Consider the following 18130-nt stretch of genomic DNA (forward strand, 5'->3'; position numbering starts at 1 on the left):
GCATGTGGGTACAAAACCTTGACATTTAAAAAACTGATGGGGCTTCCTTGGTGGCGCAGTGGTTGAGAGTCCGCCTGCCGTTGCAGGGGACGCGGGTTTGTGCCCCGGTCCGGGAGGATCCCACATGCCGCGGAGCAGCTGGGCCCGTGAGCCATGGCCGCTGAGCCTGCGCGTCTGGAGCCTGTGCTCCACAATGGGAGAGGCCACAGCAGTGAGAGGCCCGCGTACAGCAAAAAAAAAAAAAAAAAAAAGTGATGGAAATAAACTCAAAGTTACTTTAACTTCTACGGTATAACATTTCTCTGTGAATTATTTCCTGGAACGTTTACAAAGGATACCAAACATCTTTTTAAGAATGCGAAGTTTCTTCCAAATGATCAGGTAGAGGACAAAACCATCTGTTCCTTCAACAAGTGTTTATCATTTACTTATGCTAGGGGATATGCGTGCAAAAATAAAAGTAACATATGGTCCTTGCCTGCAGAGGGCCTCAAACTTTGTGATGGACCAAACAGATGATGATAAAATATGCTAAGGATATTGTTAGAGAGATGCTCAGGGTTTAAGGGGAGTAGAGAAAACGAGAGAACCCAATTCAGACTGAGGAATGGAGAAAAAAAGAGAAAATTTCTAGAAATGATCCAGGGCTAAATCCTTAAAAAGAGAATACACAGGTGATGGGCAGACCAAAAACAGGTGGGTTAGCATTCCAGTAAGAGTGGACCCTGTTGTAGGGTCCTTCTCAATCTTGGGAGAAAACTACAAATCACTGGTTAATGGTGAGGGGAAGAGATGCCAGGTCACCCAGCTCCTGCTACGTCATGCTAAGGAACGTGGCTTTTAGATACTTTTTTAAAAAAATCAATTTGTTTTATCTTTATTTAATTTTGACCATGAGATAGTTGCATACTTAAGGTAGACTTTCTAATGGTTATACAGGGCACAAGCCTGGAGGCACAGAGTCTGACCATTTCCGTCAGTATATTCCAGTAGAACAAAATAACGAGGATGAGAAGCTGAACATGGGCACTAAAAGTAGAGATAAAGAACAAAGGATGGAGTTGAGATATATTTAGAATGTGATACCCGCAGAATCCTATAATTAAACTGATAAGAACAGATACTACACTTAAGCTTAGCCAAAAGGCCAAGAAGTTTCTGTCCTCTTCCTCAGCCGAAGACCAGAAAATCATTTTCTGGACACGGCAGATCTTAGGATCCCTGGACTTTAACACTTCAGGCCTAACTGAGGGTAGTACATTCATTTTGAAAGTAGCAAAATTAAGTAAGTGTTTATACACGGAATCTTGAGACTGCCAACTTCTTCCTCTAATTGAATTCTAGAATGTAAGCCTCAAATTGTTAGTTTAAGATTAGGGGTGCCTTTTATTTACATTGAAGTGATGACAAATTGTGAAGGGGCAGGAAGCAAAGTAAAGTCTGGACATTTATATTCTTTAATTCAAGATGTAAGACAGTTTTCATTTGGTATAACTCAATATATTAAACTGTATTCATATTGCACTAAATGATTTTACAAGTACTCAGATGAAATAACGTTTTTGCAACTGTTGGAATTTGGAAGCGGTTTCCAAAGACTCAAAGAAGCTCTTGGGTTTGGAATGAGTTCTGAGTGATCTCAGTAAGTACTTGTAAATAACCTTGGTGGGTGTCCCTGGAATGCCTCGTGTAATCAAGCATGAAGAAATCTTGAGTGTTGTCTAGAATTCTTTTACCTTTACAGCAATTCCACAACAAAGCTGTGCTTATAAAGCTTCTCAACAGAGACAGCCAGTGGCAGTACCCACTTCCCCTGTTTTCTTCAGATGCAGGTGGAGCCATGAGGATCATTCGTCTCTCATCTGATTGACGGTCAAGAAGGAAAATGTGGTGGTGACCTTGTACACAATTGTCTTTCTGGGGAGAAAACAGCCTAACATTTGAGAAAGATACAAAATGAATGGATCCTTTAGTTTTTAATGATCAGTTCTAATATATAACTTATTAATTTTATGGGAACCTCCTAATTCATGAAGATATCCAATTTGGGTGATTTGAGGTCAAAAGAGTAGAGCATCAACCAGATGGTCCAGTCCAACTCCATGTTTGTAGCGTAACTATTTTTTCAGAAAATTATCTTAGGACAGAAGAGAAAGGACTAAATGCTGCACGTCATTAGACAGCGTCACTATGGAAACCTGCACTGATGAACCTTACTCTTCACCTGTGATTAGTAAGAGGGAAGTCCCACATCTACTCCTCCACTTGTTTCCTTCCTATTTCTATCACAGCAAATGACCTCAAATCTGGCTGGGTATGTGTAGATAAGTAGGTAGTAAAGATTATTAGCTTAGTATTTGAAGCCAACGGTGGAACACATCTGATTGAATGCCAAGATGTGTGTGTGTGTGTGTGTGTGTGTGTGTGTGTGTGTCTGTGGTATGAGACGGGTGTCTGTTTTTTGAGTTAGCTGCAGAAATGATCCATGTCTCTACTTCCAAGCCACATTCTGGCAGACGGTGTACTGCAAAGATGCTCACCACCACAACCCCTGACCTACAAGTTCTTCTACAGCGTCTTACTGCCATTCCTGTGCCTTCTAGACCTGGGCAAATCCTGTGACCCACAGACTATGAACAAAGTGGCCGTGTGCCAAATGCAGGGCAGACAGGAGGGCAGGGGGCAGGGCACAGCCTTTGAGGGTATGGCATAAACTAGTCAGAGCCAGCCAGGCCCAAGATGGCAGAAGGTTTGACTTCCGGTAGACCTTGAGTCTCGGTATACACTCATTATAATACACTAGCATCTAAATGACACACCCACAGGCATCACGACATAAAAGTGGGCAGTGGTGCAATTCCTGGAAACCCCTGCCCCTTCTCCAAGATAGTTAGAATAATCCTCCCACTTGTTAGCCTATGAAGTTAACCAGCCCATGGGACTTCCCTGGTGGCGCAGTGGTTCAGACTCTATGCTCCCGATGCAGGGGGCCCGGGTTCAATCTCTGGCCAGGGAACTAGATCCTACATGCATGCCACAGCTAAGAGTTCACATGTCATAACTAAGGAGCTGGCGAGCTGCAACTAAGGAGCCCACGATCCACAACTAAGGAGCCCGCATGCCGCAACTAAGACCCGGCACAACCAAATAAATAAATAAATAAATATTTTTCAAAAATTACCCAGCCTATTAAAAACTAACCACCCTGAACCCTGGGGCCTCTCACCTCTGAGATGGCCCACACTGTGTCTATGGAGTGTGTATCTCCCTGAATAAACCTGTTTTCACTCTACTTTGGCTCGCTCTTGAATTCGTCCCTGTGTGAAGCCAAAGACCCTCACTTGGATGTCCGTCCCAAGGACTCTCCCAAGTCCTGGGAAGTAACCATTCTTTCACACCCCAATTTTCCTGCAACAGAGGGATGGCCCCCAACCATTTTGGCACCAGGGACCGGTTTAGTGGAAGAGAATTTTTCCAGGGACTGGGGAGGGGGATGGTTTCGGGATGATTCAAGTACATCACACTTATTGTGCACTTTATTTCTATTATTACTACATTGTAATAGATAATGAAATAATTATACAACTCACCATAATATTGACAGGAGGCGGAGTTCAGGCGGTAATGCAAGCAATGGGGAGCATTTGTAAATACAGATGAAGCTTCACTTGCTCGCCAGCCTGGTTCCTAACAGACCACGGACCAATAACGGTCTGTGGCATGGCGGTTGGGGATCCCTGCTCTACAGAACTGGAAGTTTCTTCCTATTCCTGTCTCACACTTACCCTTCACTTTTTTTCTCTTAAATTCAGCCATCATGCTATAAGAGGTCCATGTCTTCAGAGAGAAGACAGTGTAGACGCTCGGGTTGGAAGCCCCAGTGAACTCTCTGCACTGAATGACATCCATGTGAGTGAGCCACTGGGACACCCAGTCTTGTCCAGCCTTCAGATGAAGTAGTCCCAACTACTTGACTACAGCTACAGGGACCTGAAGCAAGAACCACCTAGCTCAGGACAGTGTACCCACGGTACCACGGGAGATGGTAAACTGTCTTACGTTATGTTTGGCATTATTTTCTATGACACACCAGAATAACCGCTGAGGGGACAGCTGACATTTTTGGAACATCTCCCTAAATTTGAATAAGGTGCCCATATTCTAAGTAGTGCCTTTCCAAGATAGAGTCCAAAAACATACATTTCTTAGTTTGCTTGTGGTTAGAATACAGACTTGAGATGTAGATTCACAGATGCCTACAGGCCTCAGTGTACAGGTGGGCAACTGTAGGAAGAAGTCTCCATGGGAAGAATTGACTCTGCTGGAAGGGATGGCAGCTGTGGACATGCTGAAGATTTCAATAAAGCAGTGAGGTTACAGGACTGACAATGGTTTGCACGTTAGGAGACAGCAGGAGGCCTACGGTTTAATGGTATGGTTTTGAGCATTATCCCTGCAGTTTTATCCTTAAGTATATTTCTTTGGCCATCCCAACAATTCTATGATTCATGTAAGAACCTCTTAAAAATGCATTTTCTACCTAAACAACTTTGAATGCATTCCTTTTTTTTTTTTTTGAAGTTAGAAAAAATGGTGCCCGCATGACTCAACCGGGCAACTTGAATAAAGCTTGTGTATGCCAAGACTTCTAATGGTCACCAAGAGCACAGTTAACAGAAATTCTAGCGAAAGACGTTACATCATTTTGGCCTGCAGATTAAGAAAAATGCAGCTTGAAAAGGCACTTACATCACATCTGGACTTATCTCTCCAGATGGTGTCAAAGCTCGTTACCCCAAGAGGGGAATCAAGCACAGTGTACCATGACTCTTCCAGTGGTTCTATTTTTTTTTTTTTTTTTTTTTTGCGGTACACAGGCCTCTCACTGTTCTGGCCTCTCCCATTGCGGAGCACAGGCTCCGGACACGCAGGCTCAGCGGCCATGGCTCACGGGCCCAGCCGCTCCGCGGCACGGCTCGTGAGCTCTTCCCAGACCGGGTCACAAACCCGTGTCCCCTGCATCGGCAGGCGGACTCTTAACCACTGCGCCACCAGGGAAGCCCAGTGGTTCTAAATGTGATTCCAGCACCAGCATCACCTGGAAATTTGTGAAACATACAAAATCTCAAGTCCCAATTAAGACTTCCTGACACTCTCGAATTGGAGCCCAGCAGTCTGTTTATCAAACCCACTAGGTGATTTTGATGCATGCTTAACTTTAACAACCCATTTTATGGATACCTTTCACAGGTCCTCTTTAAAAAGAAATGAATTAGTGTGACATGGCTTAGTCTAAGAGAATCCATATTGAATGAAGCATAGTGGTGTTACTTCATCTGGGTTTTCACAAACTCAATCATCACGTTTCCTCGGAGTCACTGACAATATTTTAAGCAATCTGATTTGCAAATTTCTAACTCCCTATCATGTAAATTAACTGGGTTAAGCTCTATACTCTTGTGTAGAAGCAGAAGAGCGTTCTCCAGCACCGTGTTTCATTTTCACTTTCCGGATCAGAATCCATCACTAAGGTTTTTTGTCTGTTTGTTTGGCCTCATATCCATGTCGTCTGAATCAGAACTATGTTGTGAAGGACTGTCATCTTCTGAGACACTCGTATGTATGTTGCTTGTACGATCAGAGAAAGTATCTGCGTAAAATTCACCAAAAAATTCTTCTTCACTAAAAATTTCACAATGCGTCATGTTTGAAAATTTTATGTTTATAATATACACAAGGTTGCAACAAAAACCTAACAGAGCAAAATGTGAATTATAATGACAATCATAAGTTGTATAATGAACGCTTCATCAGTTTCAAGCTCTAACAACTTGGCATGGTGATGTTAATCGTATCACGCTCTAAAAACGTACTGATACATCTCTGGTCAGTAACAAAAGATGTAGTAATATGTCTCCAATCAATAATGTGTTAAGCTACCTTGATCCTCCAAGTCTCGATTACCTTATATGTAAATGGTGTGCTTGTGGTCTCAGACAAGGATCTTGTGAAATTCAAATTAGACTGTATCCAAAAACATCTGTAAACTAAAGAGTTCTACATCAAACATAGAGATTTAGTCAATAGGACTCAAACATAGATTGACTTGATAAGAATCTAAAACACAAATTCTTTAATCAATAAGATTAAAGAAATCAATACTGACCAAGATTGACCGGCCTTTTATTTTGTAAAAGTATTCAGCATAATATGTTTAGACATATTTTAAGTACTCTGCCTAGGAGGACTGCAATTAAGAGAATCTGAATTCAGAGGCATCTCCAGATATGAAGATTTCATGTACTATGGCTGGTTGGTGGGTGAGGCTATTTTAATCAAGCGTGTCTGTTACCCACCCCGTCTCCCAAGTGAGCTACTGGAGAAAGTAAATAACTAGGATCATTCATGCTATTAGTAAGCTGATCGGAGATGAACATGTCCTTCAGGTCAGGCAGACGTGGCTTTACATCCTGATGCTATTCCCTATTCTTTGTGTATAATCTGGGGAGTACACAGCAACTTCTCTGTACCCAGGTTTTGTTCTTTTTAGAGCAAGAAAAATATTACCTAGTAGTCACCAAAGTCTGACAAACAATGCGCCAAACACACACCTACCTTGCTTTTTAAATAAACTGCCCATCTCTATTTTAGGAGACACAGGGGGGATGGTTCAGCGTTTGCTCTAAATGTGATCATCTGAATTTATGTCTGTCTGATATGCCAAGAATGCATGCTGCCCATGGCATCAGCCAATTGACCCCTGACAGGTTCAGCTCTCTGGATCACTTACTTGCTGTCTCTAGCATCCCCTCCTGTCTCATCAGCAAGAGGATTGCCTGCTTATTCATCAGAATTCTTTCCATTGCAAGAAACCCTATTCTCCCTGGTTTATGGAAAAAATGAAATAAAATAAAATCTATAGACCTAATTTGAGGCATCCCTTCCTCTCCATCTTTGGCTTCTTTCCTTGGTGTGGATTTACTCCTGGCAGGCTCTCTCTATACCGCCCTCAGCATCCCCATGCCTGCCTCTTATCAGCCAGCAACTTGCCTGGAAAGGAAGACCTTCTTTCTTATTAGCTCAAAATTATAGGTCTCTCTCACTGGTTCAGAATTACCTTGTAAACTTAGTATGGTCAGTCCTTGTGTCCGAAGTCTGGGTCAGATGTTCCCTTCTAGGGCTGAAGGGAAAGGGTCAAACACAAGCCAACTACGTAGACTGAGAGTGGGAAAAGGTGGGTTTCAAAAGAAAGCCGACTTAACAGAAAAGCAGGGAATGACTGACCGGGAGGGAGAAACAGCAGCTGTCCAGTGTATTGTGGATTACAACTCCTGCCTGGACTGATAGATAAATAATGACCAGCTCCATTATGAGCGACAGCATTCTGGTTCTGCAGATGCTATAACTCGGAATAAAATAAGCAATGCTTTGGTGAGACGATAGAAGAATCTATCTGCCGTCACTTCACCTACTCAGGGCGGACAGCAGCCTCTGAATTCTTGATTTGTGGCTGTGTTCTGAAAGGTGTCTACCGCAGTCACCAACGATGGTGTATAAACAAGTAAGAAAAAGGTGGGATGTTGAAACCAACTTAGGATGTGATTAATATTCATGCCGTTTTGGTTAACCTTTAAAATATGTTCTGTTTTTAATTTTATAGAGAATTGAAGTTTAAAAAAATATTTTGAACCCACACAAAGAATAAGTGAACGCAATCTCTGGAGGAGAAGGAATTGGTCAGATACGAAGATTTGGAGCTCATTTCTTTGGGAACTTGGCCATGAACACTTCAAAATTATGATGAGATTAAACGGCATAATTTAAATAGAAGGTTTTCTTCAGGCCTGAAAAGTAGAAGGAAAGTGGAAGGAACTCTGTTGTGTCCTGAACTGTTTTTGACGATAAAGGAATACAGGGAAATGGAGTCTTTATGACTTCACCTCCAGTGCTTATAAGAAGATGGCTAACAATAAAGCGCTATTTTTTCTATATTTGTTTTAACTGCTAGATTAACAATAAAATATCCCTACCTATTCATGTCAAAAATAAGTTAAACGTAAGCCAATGACCTTATCGGAAGCATAAGAATTTCATTAGAACAGGTGCATTTCAGCCGTGCTCCAGTCAAGACGCTTCTTTAGTCTCTCGCTCTGCATCATCACTGCACCCTCACCTTCTCTCAAATCTAAGTGCCATTTAGATCCACATCCTGCTTGGTGGTGGCAGAGCGGGGAGCAGACGCTAGGAGATTAATTCCTCTGGATAACGAGGTGGCTCTGCTTTTAGCAGCAAAGGATGATGAATGTTATACAGAAAGATCCTCTCCCCTCCTTTATGCCCCCAGTAAGAGTAATGATTAACCTTGCTTTTTATGTAAATGCTCCCTAGCAGACACATCTCAATTTACTTATTAACAGATTACCCCCTTCACCTGGCTTGTCCAAACTCCCAAAAACATCTGTAAAAAATATGATAGTCAATAACTGCATATGCTTGACCTCTTCAGAGAACTACTTGGACAGGAAACCAGGATCATATCAGACCTAGGATCACCAGAAAATAGTATCAACCCACCACTTTGCAAGAACTCAGATTTACAAAGAATAAGTTAAAGGTTAAAGATAGAGTTGAGATGTTACTGTGTTCCACCCTCTTAGACCAGGATAGAAAGATTTCTCTTGGCATCCCTTTGGCTTGGGAAGTCCGCCATTCAGGGAAGCAAACAGCAAAGTGGTAGGGTTTTTGGGGAAAAGGAAAAGGTGAAATAACGTTCATCTCTAATCCTCTCTAGGCTTTGAAGGAGAAGGAGAAGGCAGAGATGTTTGGTCCAGGTATGCAGCAAGGTAGGGGTAAGTGAGGGGATATGAGGTAGAAATTTAAGCTAGATCACAAGAAAATTGACCAGCCTAACATCTTATGTGTCTATACAGACAGCAATATGGTTCTGTATAGGAAAGGAAATCTCAGACCCTGGATTCAGAATGAGTTACTGCAAATCACTCAACACTTTACACTTCCGCAGAATTTTCACAAAAGTGTTTTAAGTTGCAATTAAGAAAAAAAAAAAGTACGTATGTCTCCCCCTTTCATGGACATGTCTTACTATGATCTACATGACACATGAAGATACTTGGTAGGAGAAGGAAATGGGAAATATTTCTGAAACGGAAAGAAACCTTGCAATATTCCAGGATACTCATTTTTCATGTGATGAACAAGCATGTGTTGGTAAATCTAACTTCACATTGAAACATTAACTTGTTATTTATAGGTAATATGTAGAAAATGAGTTATTATCAAAGGTTAATTAAGTCAATCTTCCTCTATAAAATGCAATTTTTAAGTCATCTTATATATATGATCTTATTTCAAAACACAATTTGTATAAAACATTTGTGACTGGGAAGAATATATGTAATTATGTTCATTTTAAAAACGTAGGAACATATCATAATTAGATAAGTTTTTCATGGAAATACAGATCATAAGTAGCAATGCTTTACATCCAAGACTTTCTGACTTCTCATCTAATGTGTAATCTTGGTAGAGATTTAAATACATTTCTAAAAAGTATGTTTATAATATATTAAAAATCCTAAGATAGAGAAAGCACACATTAAGTATGACATAAGATCAGTGAAGGTAAATGGACACAAAGAACATCATTTGCCCACACTCCCAAGTCAGAGCCTGAGACAAGGAACTGGATGCATGTAATTGTTTTTTGAGGTGATTGCAAGATGTAAAAACAAGTGAGTGAGGGGCAGGAGAAACCGAAAAAGGCAATATCAATATGCATTAATGATCCAGGAGGATATTATTGTAGAAATTAAAAGATCACACACACACACACACACACACACACACACACACACACACACACACACAGACTTAGAAAAACCAAAGCAAGCTTGACCAAAGAAAGAACATACTTAGAAAGCTTACACTATCTGCTTTCAAGATTTACTCTAGAATTATAGTAGCTATGAGAGTGGAGCTGACAGAGAGCTCAGAGATAGACCCACACATGTAATTTTTGATAAAGGTGCCAAGATAGTCCAATAGAGAAAGAAAAGTCTTTTTAACGAATAATGCTGTAATACCTGAATATCCATTAAAAAAGAAAAGAAGCTTATCCCCCAAGTCACACCTTACACACAAATTAAGTCAAGGTAGATCAAAGAACTAATGTAAAATATAAAATCATAAAGCATTAGAGAAAAATATAGAAGAAAGACCTCATGACTTGGGTGTAGGCCAAGTTTTCTTAGACAAATCATAGCAATCAATATGATAAGTTAGACTTTACACATATTTTTAAAAAGGCAAAACTTCCATCCATCAGAAGGCACTCTTAAGAAAATAAATAAGCAAGTCACAGACTTAGAGAAAATAATTACATGATTATAAAACATGCAGTTGACGAAGGAATGGTACCTCAGATTTACAAAAGAACTTTTATGACACTATTTAAGAAACTCACACAAATAGAATAAAAATGTAAAATATCTGAACTGACACTTTGCAAAAAGAAAATATTCAAATGCCCAATAAACATGTGAAAAATTGTGGCCCATGAGCAGAAATCAGAGAAATACACATTAAAACTGCTATGAAATGTACATCATTAGAATACCTAAAAAAGAAAAAAAAGAACTTATTATAACACAAAGTGTTAGTGAGAATGCAGGGCAAATGGAACATGCAAACTTCATTGGTGTGAGTTTATAATGATACATACACCACTTAGAAGAAAGGCCTGGCAGCCTCTTACAAATCACACTTACATCTGACATACGGCCCACAAAGTCAAGTCCTCGGTATTTACAGAAGAGAAAGGAAATATAGAAACACAGACACACAGACAGACACACACAATGTGTTCCAAAATGTTTACAGTGACTTTACCCATAAGGACAAACACTGGAAACAAACCAGATCTTCCTCAATAAGAGAATAAGCACGCTGATTATATTCATCCAACGTAATACTAATTGGCAGAGAAAAGTGTAAACTGCTGACACCCATGACATCATAACACGGATGGAGAGCAAGGGATTGTAGTTCCTTTCATTTTTTTCATGGTAATTTTTGACAGAGTGTATTCCAAATTTACAAATCTATCAATCTTATCCTTAGAAGTCCTTTCTCACCCCTCTTGATAATATTTATTATCCCTTAATTGCTTCCAGTTCTATGACTTCATTTTGTACATTTGCAAACATATTTGCAATTAAGCACGGTGGATAGTCTGAGGAAAGATTCCAATTTCCTGTTTCTCTAAATAATTAATTACGATTCTTCTTAGCATCATTATAGAATAACTCTTTCCCTACTTATTTGTCATTACGCTTTTAGCATTTACAAAATTCTCATCTACCCTAAGTCTATTGTTGGCCTGTCTTTTCTGTTCTAGTCATATCATTTTTGTGTGACAATAACAGGTTTTAGCTATGATGAGTTTACAGTTCACTTAGCTTCAAATAGCACAATTTCTTTTGGAACTCTTTCAAAGGATTTATTTGCTACAGAATTGCCTGAGCCCCAACAAGATGAACTCAGGATTTCTGTGTTTAAAAGGATTTTGCTCACTGCTTTATTTTTACCAGAAATTCAACATTCAAAAAGCAATTATTTTTGCCAGCATTTGGCATGCCGAAAAGAGGTTAAAAAAGGTGGAACCTATAGAATCAGATGTCTAAAAATAGGAAAAAAAAAATTCCAAACATCAAAAAATTCCTAATTTGACTTGAGGACGTGGGGAGGGGGAAGGGAAAGCTGGGATGAAGTGAGAGAGTGGCATGGACATACATACACTACCAAATGTAAAACAGATAGCTAGTGGGAAGCAGCTGCATAGCACAGGGAGATCAGCTCGGTGCTTTGTGACCACCTAGAGGTGGGACAGGGAGGGTGGGAGGGAGATGAAAGAGAGAGGAGATATGGAGATATATGTATATGTATAGCTGATTCACTTTGTTATAAAGCAGAAACTAACACACCATTGTAAAGCAATAAAGATGTTAAAAAAAAAATCCTACTTTGGACAGGTCCTTAGTTGAAATCACTCTCATCTGGAAAAAGAACAGTTTTAGGTCAGAAATGCCGTATTTTATAACTCCAGATCCCAACCTCGGACCTGCCTGGTGAGGATTCTAGGAAATGCATGAATTGACAAGGAGGGATGCCATTCCATTGGCCAATTCTGGCATGTGTCCTGGCTTGTGAAGTTTTATAAATCTCTCTTAAACCCAAGCCTCCTGGTTCTGCGATGCCAAATGCCCAAATCTGATTCTCAATACTCTTTTAAACAAAAAAAACTTCCTTGTAAGATCACACATTTAAGTATTTGCTGCTTGCGGATAGATACAGAGAAACCAAGCACGGATGTGAGTCAACGATTCCGTGATGGAGCTGGGACGCTCTGCATGGCTACGTGCGCTGTAAGAAAAGTTCCTCACTGGACCTGCGCTGGCTGTGCCCCAGAGGTGACCATCCAGGCAAGGGCAACCTGAAGAGGGTGTGAACCCCAGCACCGCTCGATGCGTTTCAATCGCCCCCCATCTGCCTCCAACGCTTCCACCAAACCAGCTAGTTTTCCCGTCCGAGCAACTTGCAAATCATGTTTCACCTGTTTGAGCGTAGATGCCACTTGGTAGCTGAAAACGGGTTCGCAGAGGAGTCTCTCAGAGCCATCTTCGCGGTCTGGCATGTTCCTCTACAGCCCCACCCCTTTTTACCGCGACCAGGGCGGGCGGCCGCGCGCCCCAAACAGCACAATCTCACAGTTCCTCAAACTCGATACTAGACTTTTTATACTTTTAGATGAATCAATCAGCCAGTCTTTCCTTTCACACATTTTTTTTAAAGTATCTGTATTTTCTTGTTGCAACCATTTAAAAGATGCCTGTCTTGTTAAAACTACTGATATAGAAAAGAGGACTTAAACTACAGTAGTTTGATTCTAGGGAGATTTTTAACTTCCTGAAACTTAGTATATTACAGATTTGGTCTTAGAGCTATCTAATTCTGCAGAAGTGTCACAGACTGTAATTTAAAATTTTACATAGGAGGGAAAGTTTTATAGGTGGGGTTGAGAATGCATAGATTCTAATCTAATGACTTTGCAGTAAAAAAAAAAGCAACTTGGATTTTATAGCTAAAAGTGATCTCAGAACCACCCAATTCAAAATCTTCATGTCACTGATAGGAAACAGAGGTTCAGATGCAAAGTAATTTGTATTAATACAATGATAAGCCCCTTCCACGTGGCTGAATCAGAGGGAGAGCCTGGATCTTCTTATTCCTTTACTGTCTCCTTTCTACCCATCAGGCTACCTCGGAGAAATAGCTATATCTCAATATGGTTTTGTACAGGGATCTTATATGCAAGGCTGGGAAAGTTTGAAATCTTGTTAGAAGAAAGGCAACAGGAGGAAATCTAAGCCACCAAGGAGAGCAATTAAAATGCAAACAGGTTTGCTCTGTCCCAAGGCAGGCACTTTAAAGGTGCTCATTAACTACATCATCTGGTAACCACGCAGACAGAGCAGCAGTTCTGCAGTGGGCCAGCCCCAAGTTCACTGCCAACAGCAGCTACTCTGATGATGAAAGCAGCTGAGCCCTTGGTAACCCCTCGGCTGTCTGTCTCATTGTCTAGTACCTGGAGATGGAAGAAAGACATTCCATCATCTTAAAATGAATTTTTGAATATTTTTGGAGAAACAATTGTTCAGGAGCTGAACTGCTCAATCTCTAAGGCTGTGCCACAGAGGGGAACTTTTCCATCAAAGAAAAGTGCACACAAAGGGGATGGAAAATGGCAAATTGGGAGAAAATTATAGCATTTGCTGAGATGAGTCTTCAAGAAAGTCATTGCCACAGAGAAAGCTTGGCCACACGGGAAGAGCAGTCATTTCAAAATGCAAGATATAACCTACAGTTTAAAAACTTTCGAATGTGTATTGGAACTTTGCAATGCTACCTGCAGAATCCCTGTTACTTTCGGGGAAGAAAATTTTTTCTTCCTGTTATTGTTAATGAAAATCTTTAGCTTAGCTATTAAAATCACAGATATTTTCAATTAAATATACATATCATTTTATTATATATTATTTATAATTATATTTGCACACATATAGATATATAAACTTCTTCCCTTGTTTTTCTTAAAAATGTTTTCACTTTTAAAATCTAACTTAATCCACACTCTTTCAAGAAAGTTGTAGTCCTAATTTTACAGATGAGAAACCTGAGGTGGATCTGATCCTGTTTGTCTTAGAAAACTCACCCCAGTGTTTATCTTTGATCTGTTCAACGTAAAAGAGAAAATTTGAGTTCTAAAAACTAAATGTCAAAATCTTCAGTTCTACAGGAGTAGATATGTGGATGCATCCATGTAATTTTAAGTAATTATGTACCTGAATAAATTTGATGAGTCCTTTTGATAACACAGAGTATTTGAGCTGGGAGAAATTTTATGGGGGAAATGACTTCGAATCCTATATTCTACTGTACACTTTGCACTTCAGGCTGATTCTAACTAACTGTCTTTAATGGGTAAAAAAAAAAAAATGAATAGAACCTTCAAGATGGCAGAGGAGTTAGATGTGGAGATCACCTTCCTCCCCACAAATACATCAAAAATACATCTACATGTGGAAGAACTCCTACAGAACACCTACTGAACACTGGCAGAAGACCTCAGACTTCCCAAAAGGCAAAAAACCCACATACCTGGCTGGATGGCTGACAGGGTCTTGGTGCTCCAGCCGGGTGTCAGGCCTGTGCCTCTGAGGTGGGAGAGCTGAGTTCAGGACATTGGTCCACCAGAGACCTCCCAGGTCCACAATATCATACAGTGAAAGCTCTCCCAGAGATCTCCATCTCAAAGCTAAGACCTAGCTCCACTCAACAACCAGCAAGCTACAGTGCTGGACACCCCATGCCAAACAACTAGAAAGACAGGAAAACAAACCCACACATTAGCAGAGAGGCTGCCTAAAATCATAACAAGGTCACAGACACCCGAAAACACACCACCGGACATGGTCCTGCTCACCAGAAAGACAAGATCCAGCCTTACCCACCAGAACACAGGCACCAGTCCCCTCCACCAGGAAGCCTACACAACCCACTAAAGCAACCTTACCCACTGGGGGCAGACACCAAAAACGATGGGAAATACGAACCTGCAGCCTGTGAAAAGGAGACCCAACACAGTAAGTTAAGCAAAATGAGAAGACAGAGAAACACACAACAGATGAAGAAGCAAGGTAAAAACCCACCACACCAAACAAATGAAGAGGAAACAGGCAGCCTACCTGAAAAAGAATTCAGAGTAACGATAGTAAAGATGATCCAAAATCTTGGAAATAGAATGGAGAAAATACAAGAAACGTTTAACAAGGACCTAGAAGAACTAAAGAGCAAACAAACAATGATGAACAACACAATAAATGAAATTAAAAATTCTTTAGAAGGAATCAATAGCAGAATAACTGAGACAGAAGAACACATAAGTGACCTCGAAGATAAAATAGTGGAAATAACTACTGCAGAGCAGAATAAAGAAAAAATAATGGAAAGAATTGAGGACAGTCTTAGAGACCTCTGGGATAACATTAAATGCACGAACATTCCCAGAAGAACAAGAGAAAAAAAAAGGGTCTGAGAAAATATTTGAAGAGATTATAGTTGAAAACTTCCTTAACGTTGGAAAGGAAATAGTCAACCAAGTCCAGGAAGCACAAAGAGTCCCACACAGGATAAATCCAAGGAGAAACACGCCAAGACACATTAATCAAACTATCAAAAATTAAATACAAAGTAAAAATATTAAAAGCAGCATGGGAAATAATACCAATAACATACAAGGGAATCCCCATAAGGTTAACAGTTGATCTTTCAGCATAAATTCTGCAAGCCAGAAGGGAGTGGCAGGACATAATTGAAGTGATGAAAGGGAAAACACTACAACCAAGATTACTGTAGCCAGCAAGGATCTCATTCAGATTCAACAGAGAAATTAAAAGCTTTACAGACAAGTAAAAGCTAAGAGAATTCAGCACCACCAAACCAGCTTTACAGCAAATGCTGAAGGAACTCCTCTAGGCAGGAAACACAAGAGAAGGAAAAGACCTACAATAACAAACCCAAAACAATTAAGGAAATGGTAATCGGAACATGCATACTGACAATTACCTTAAACATAAATGAATTAAATGCTCCCACCAAGAGACACAGACTGGCTGAATGGATACAAAAAAAAGACCCATATATATGCTGTCTACAAGAGACCCACTTCAGACCTAGGGACACACACAGACTAAGAGTGAGGGGATGGAAAAAGATATCCCATGCAAATGGAAACCAAAAGAAAGCTGGAGTAGCAATTCTCATATCAGACAAAATAGACTTTAAAATAAAGACTATTAGAAGAGACAAAGAAGGACACTACATAATGATCAAGGGATCAATCCAAGAAGATATAACAGTTGTAAATATTTATGCACCCAACATAGGAGCACCTCAATACATAAGGCAAATGCTAACAGCCACAAAAGGGGAAATCGACAGTAACACAATAATAGTAGGGGACTTTAACACCCCACTTTCACCAATGGAGGGATCATCCACAATGCAAATGAATAAGGAAACATAAGCTTTAAATAGCACATTAAACAAGATGGACTGAATTGATATTTATAGGGCATTCCATCCAAAAACAACAGAATACACTTTCTTCTAAAATGCTCATGGAACATTCCCCAGGACAGATCATATCTTGAGGCACAAATCAAGCCTTGGTAAATTTAAGAAAGCTGAAATCATATCAAGTATCTTTTCCAAGCACAATGCTATGAGACTAGATATCGATTACATGAAAAAATCTGTAAAAACTACAAACGCATGGATGCTAAACAATATACTACTTAATAACCAAGAGATCACTGAAGAAATCAAAGAGGAAATCAAAAAATACCTAGAAACAAACGACAATGAAAACACGACGACCCAAAACCTATGGGATGCAGCAAAAGCAGTTCTAAGAGGGAATTTTATAGCAATAAAATCCTACCTAAAGAACAACAAACATCTCAGATAAACAACCAAAACTTATACCTACAGCAATTACAGAAAGAAGAACAAAAAAACCTGAAAGTTAGCAGAAGGAAAGAAATCATAAAGATAAGATCATAAATAAGTGAAAAAGAAATGAAGGAAACGATAGCAAAGATCAGTGAAACTAAAAGCTGGTTCTTTGAGAAGATAGACAAAATTGATAAACCAGTAGCCAGACTCATCAAGAAAAAAAGGGAGAAGACTCAAATCAATAGAATTAGAAATGAAAAGGGAGATGTAACAACTGACACTGCAGAAATACAAAGGATCATGAGAGATTACTATAAGCAACTATATGACAAAAAATGAACAACCTGGAAGAAATAGATAAATTCTTAGAAAAGCACAACCTTCCGAGACTGAACCCGAAGAAATAGAAAATATAAACAGACCAATCACAAGCACTGAAATTGAGACTATGATTAAACATCTTCCAACAAACAAAAGCCCAGGAGCAGATGGCTTCACAGGTGAATTCTATCAAATTCAAAATAGGTGTTAGAAGAGCTAACACCTGTCCTTCTCAAACTCTTCCAAAATATAGCAGAGGGAGGAACACTCCCAAACTCATTCTATGAGGCCACCATCACCCTGTTACCAAAACCAGACAAAGATGTCACAAAAAAAGAAAACTACAGGCCAATATCACTGAAGAACATAGACGCAAAAATCCTCAACAAAATACTAGCAAACAGAATCCAACAGCACATTAAAATGATCATACACCATGTTCAAGTGCAGTTTATTCCAGGAATGCAAGGATTCTTCAATATATGCAAATCAATCAACGTGATAAAGCATATTAACAAATTGAAGGAGAAAAACCATATGATCGTCTCAACAGATGCAGAAGAAGCTTTCGACAAAATTCAACACACATTTATCATAAAAAACCTCTAGAAAGTAGGCATAGAGGGAAAATATCTCAACATAATAAAGGCCATATAGGACAAACCCACAGCCAACTTCATCCTCAATGGAGAAAAACTGAAACCATTTCCACTAA

General features: G+C 39.8%; 1 pseudogene; it reads right to left on the reverse strand.

The window, feature by feature from the left end:
* Positions 1 to 1050: 1050 nt before the first annotated feature.
* Positions 1051 to 1159, reverse strand: LOC136141933 (U2 spliceosomal RNA; annotated as a pseudogene).
* Positions 1160 to 18130: the final 16971 nt, after the last annotated feature.

The sequence above is a fragment of the Phocoena phocoena genome, chromosome 21 (assembly GCF_963924675.1).
Source record: "Phocoena phocoena chromosome 21, mPhoPho1.1, whole genome shotgun sequence".
Taxonomy (NCBI): domain Eukaryota; kingdom Metazoa; phylum Chordata; class Mammalia; order Artiodactyla; family Phocoenidae; genus Phocoena; species Phocoena phocoena.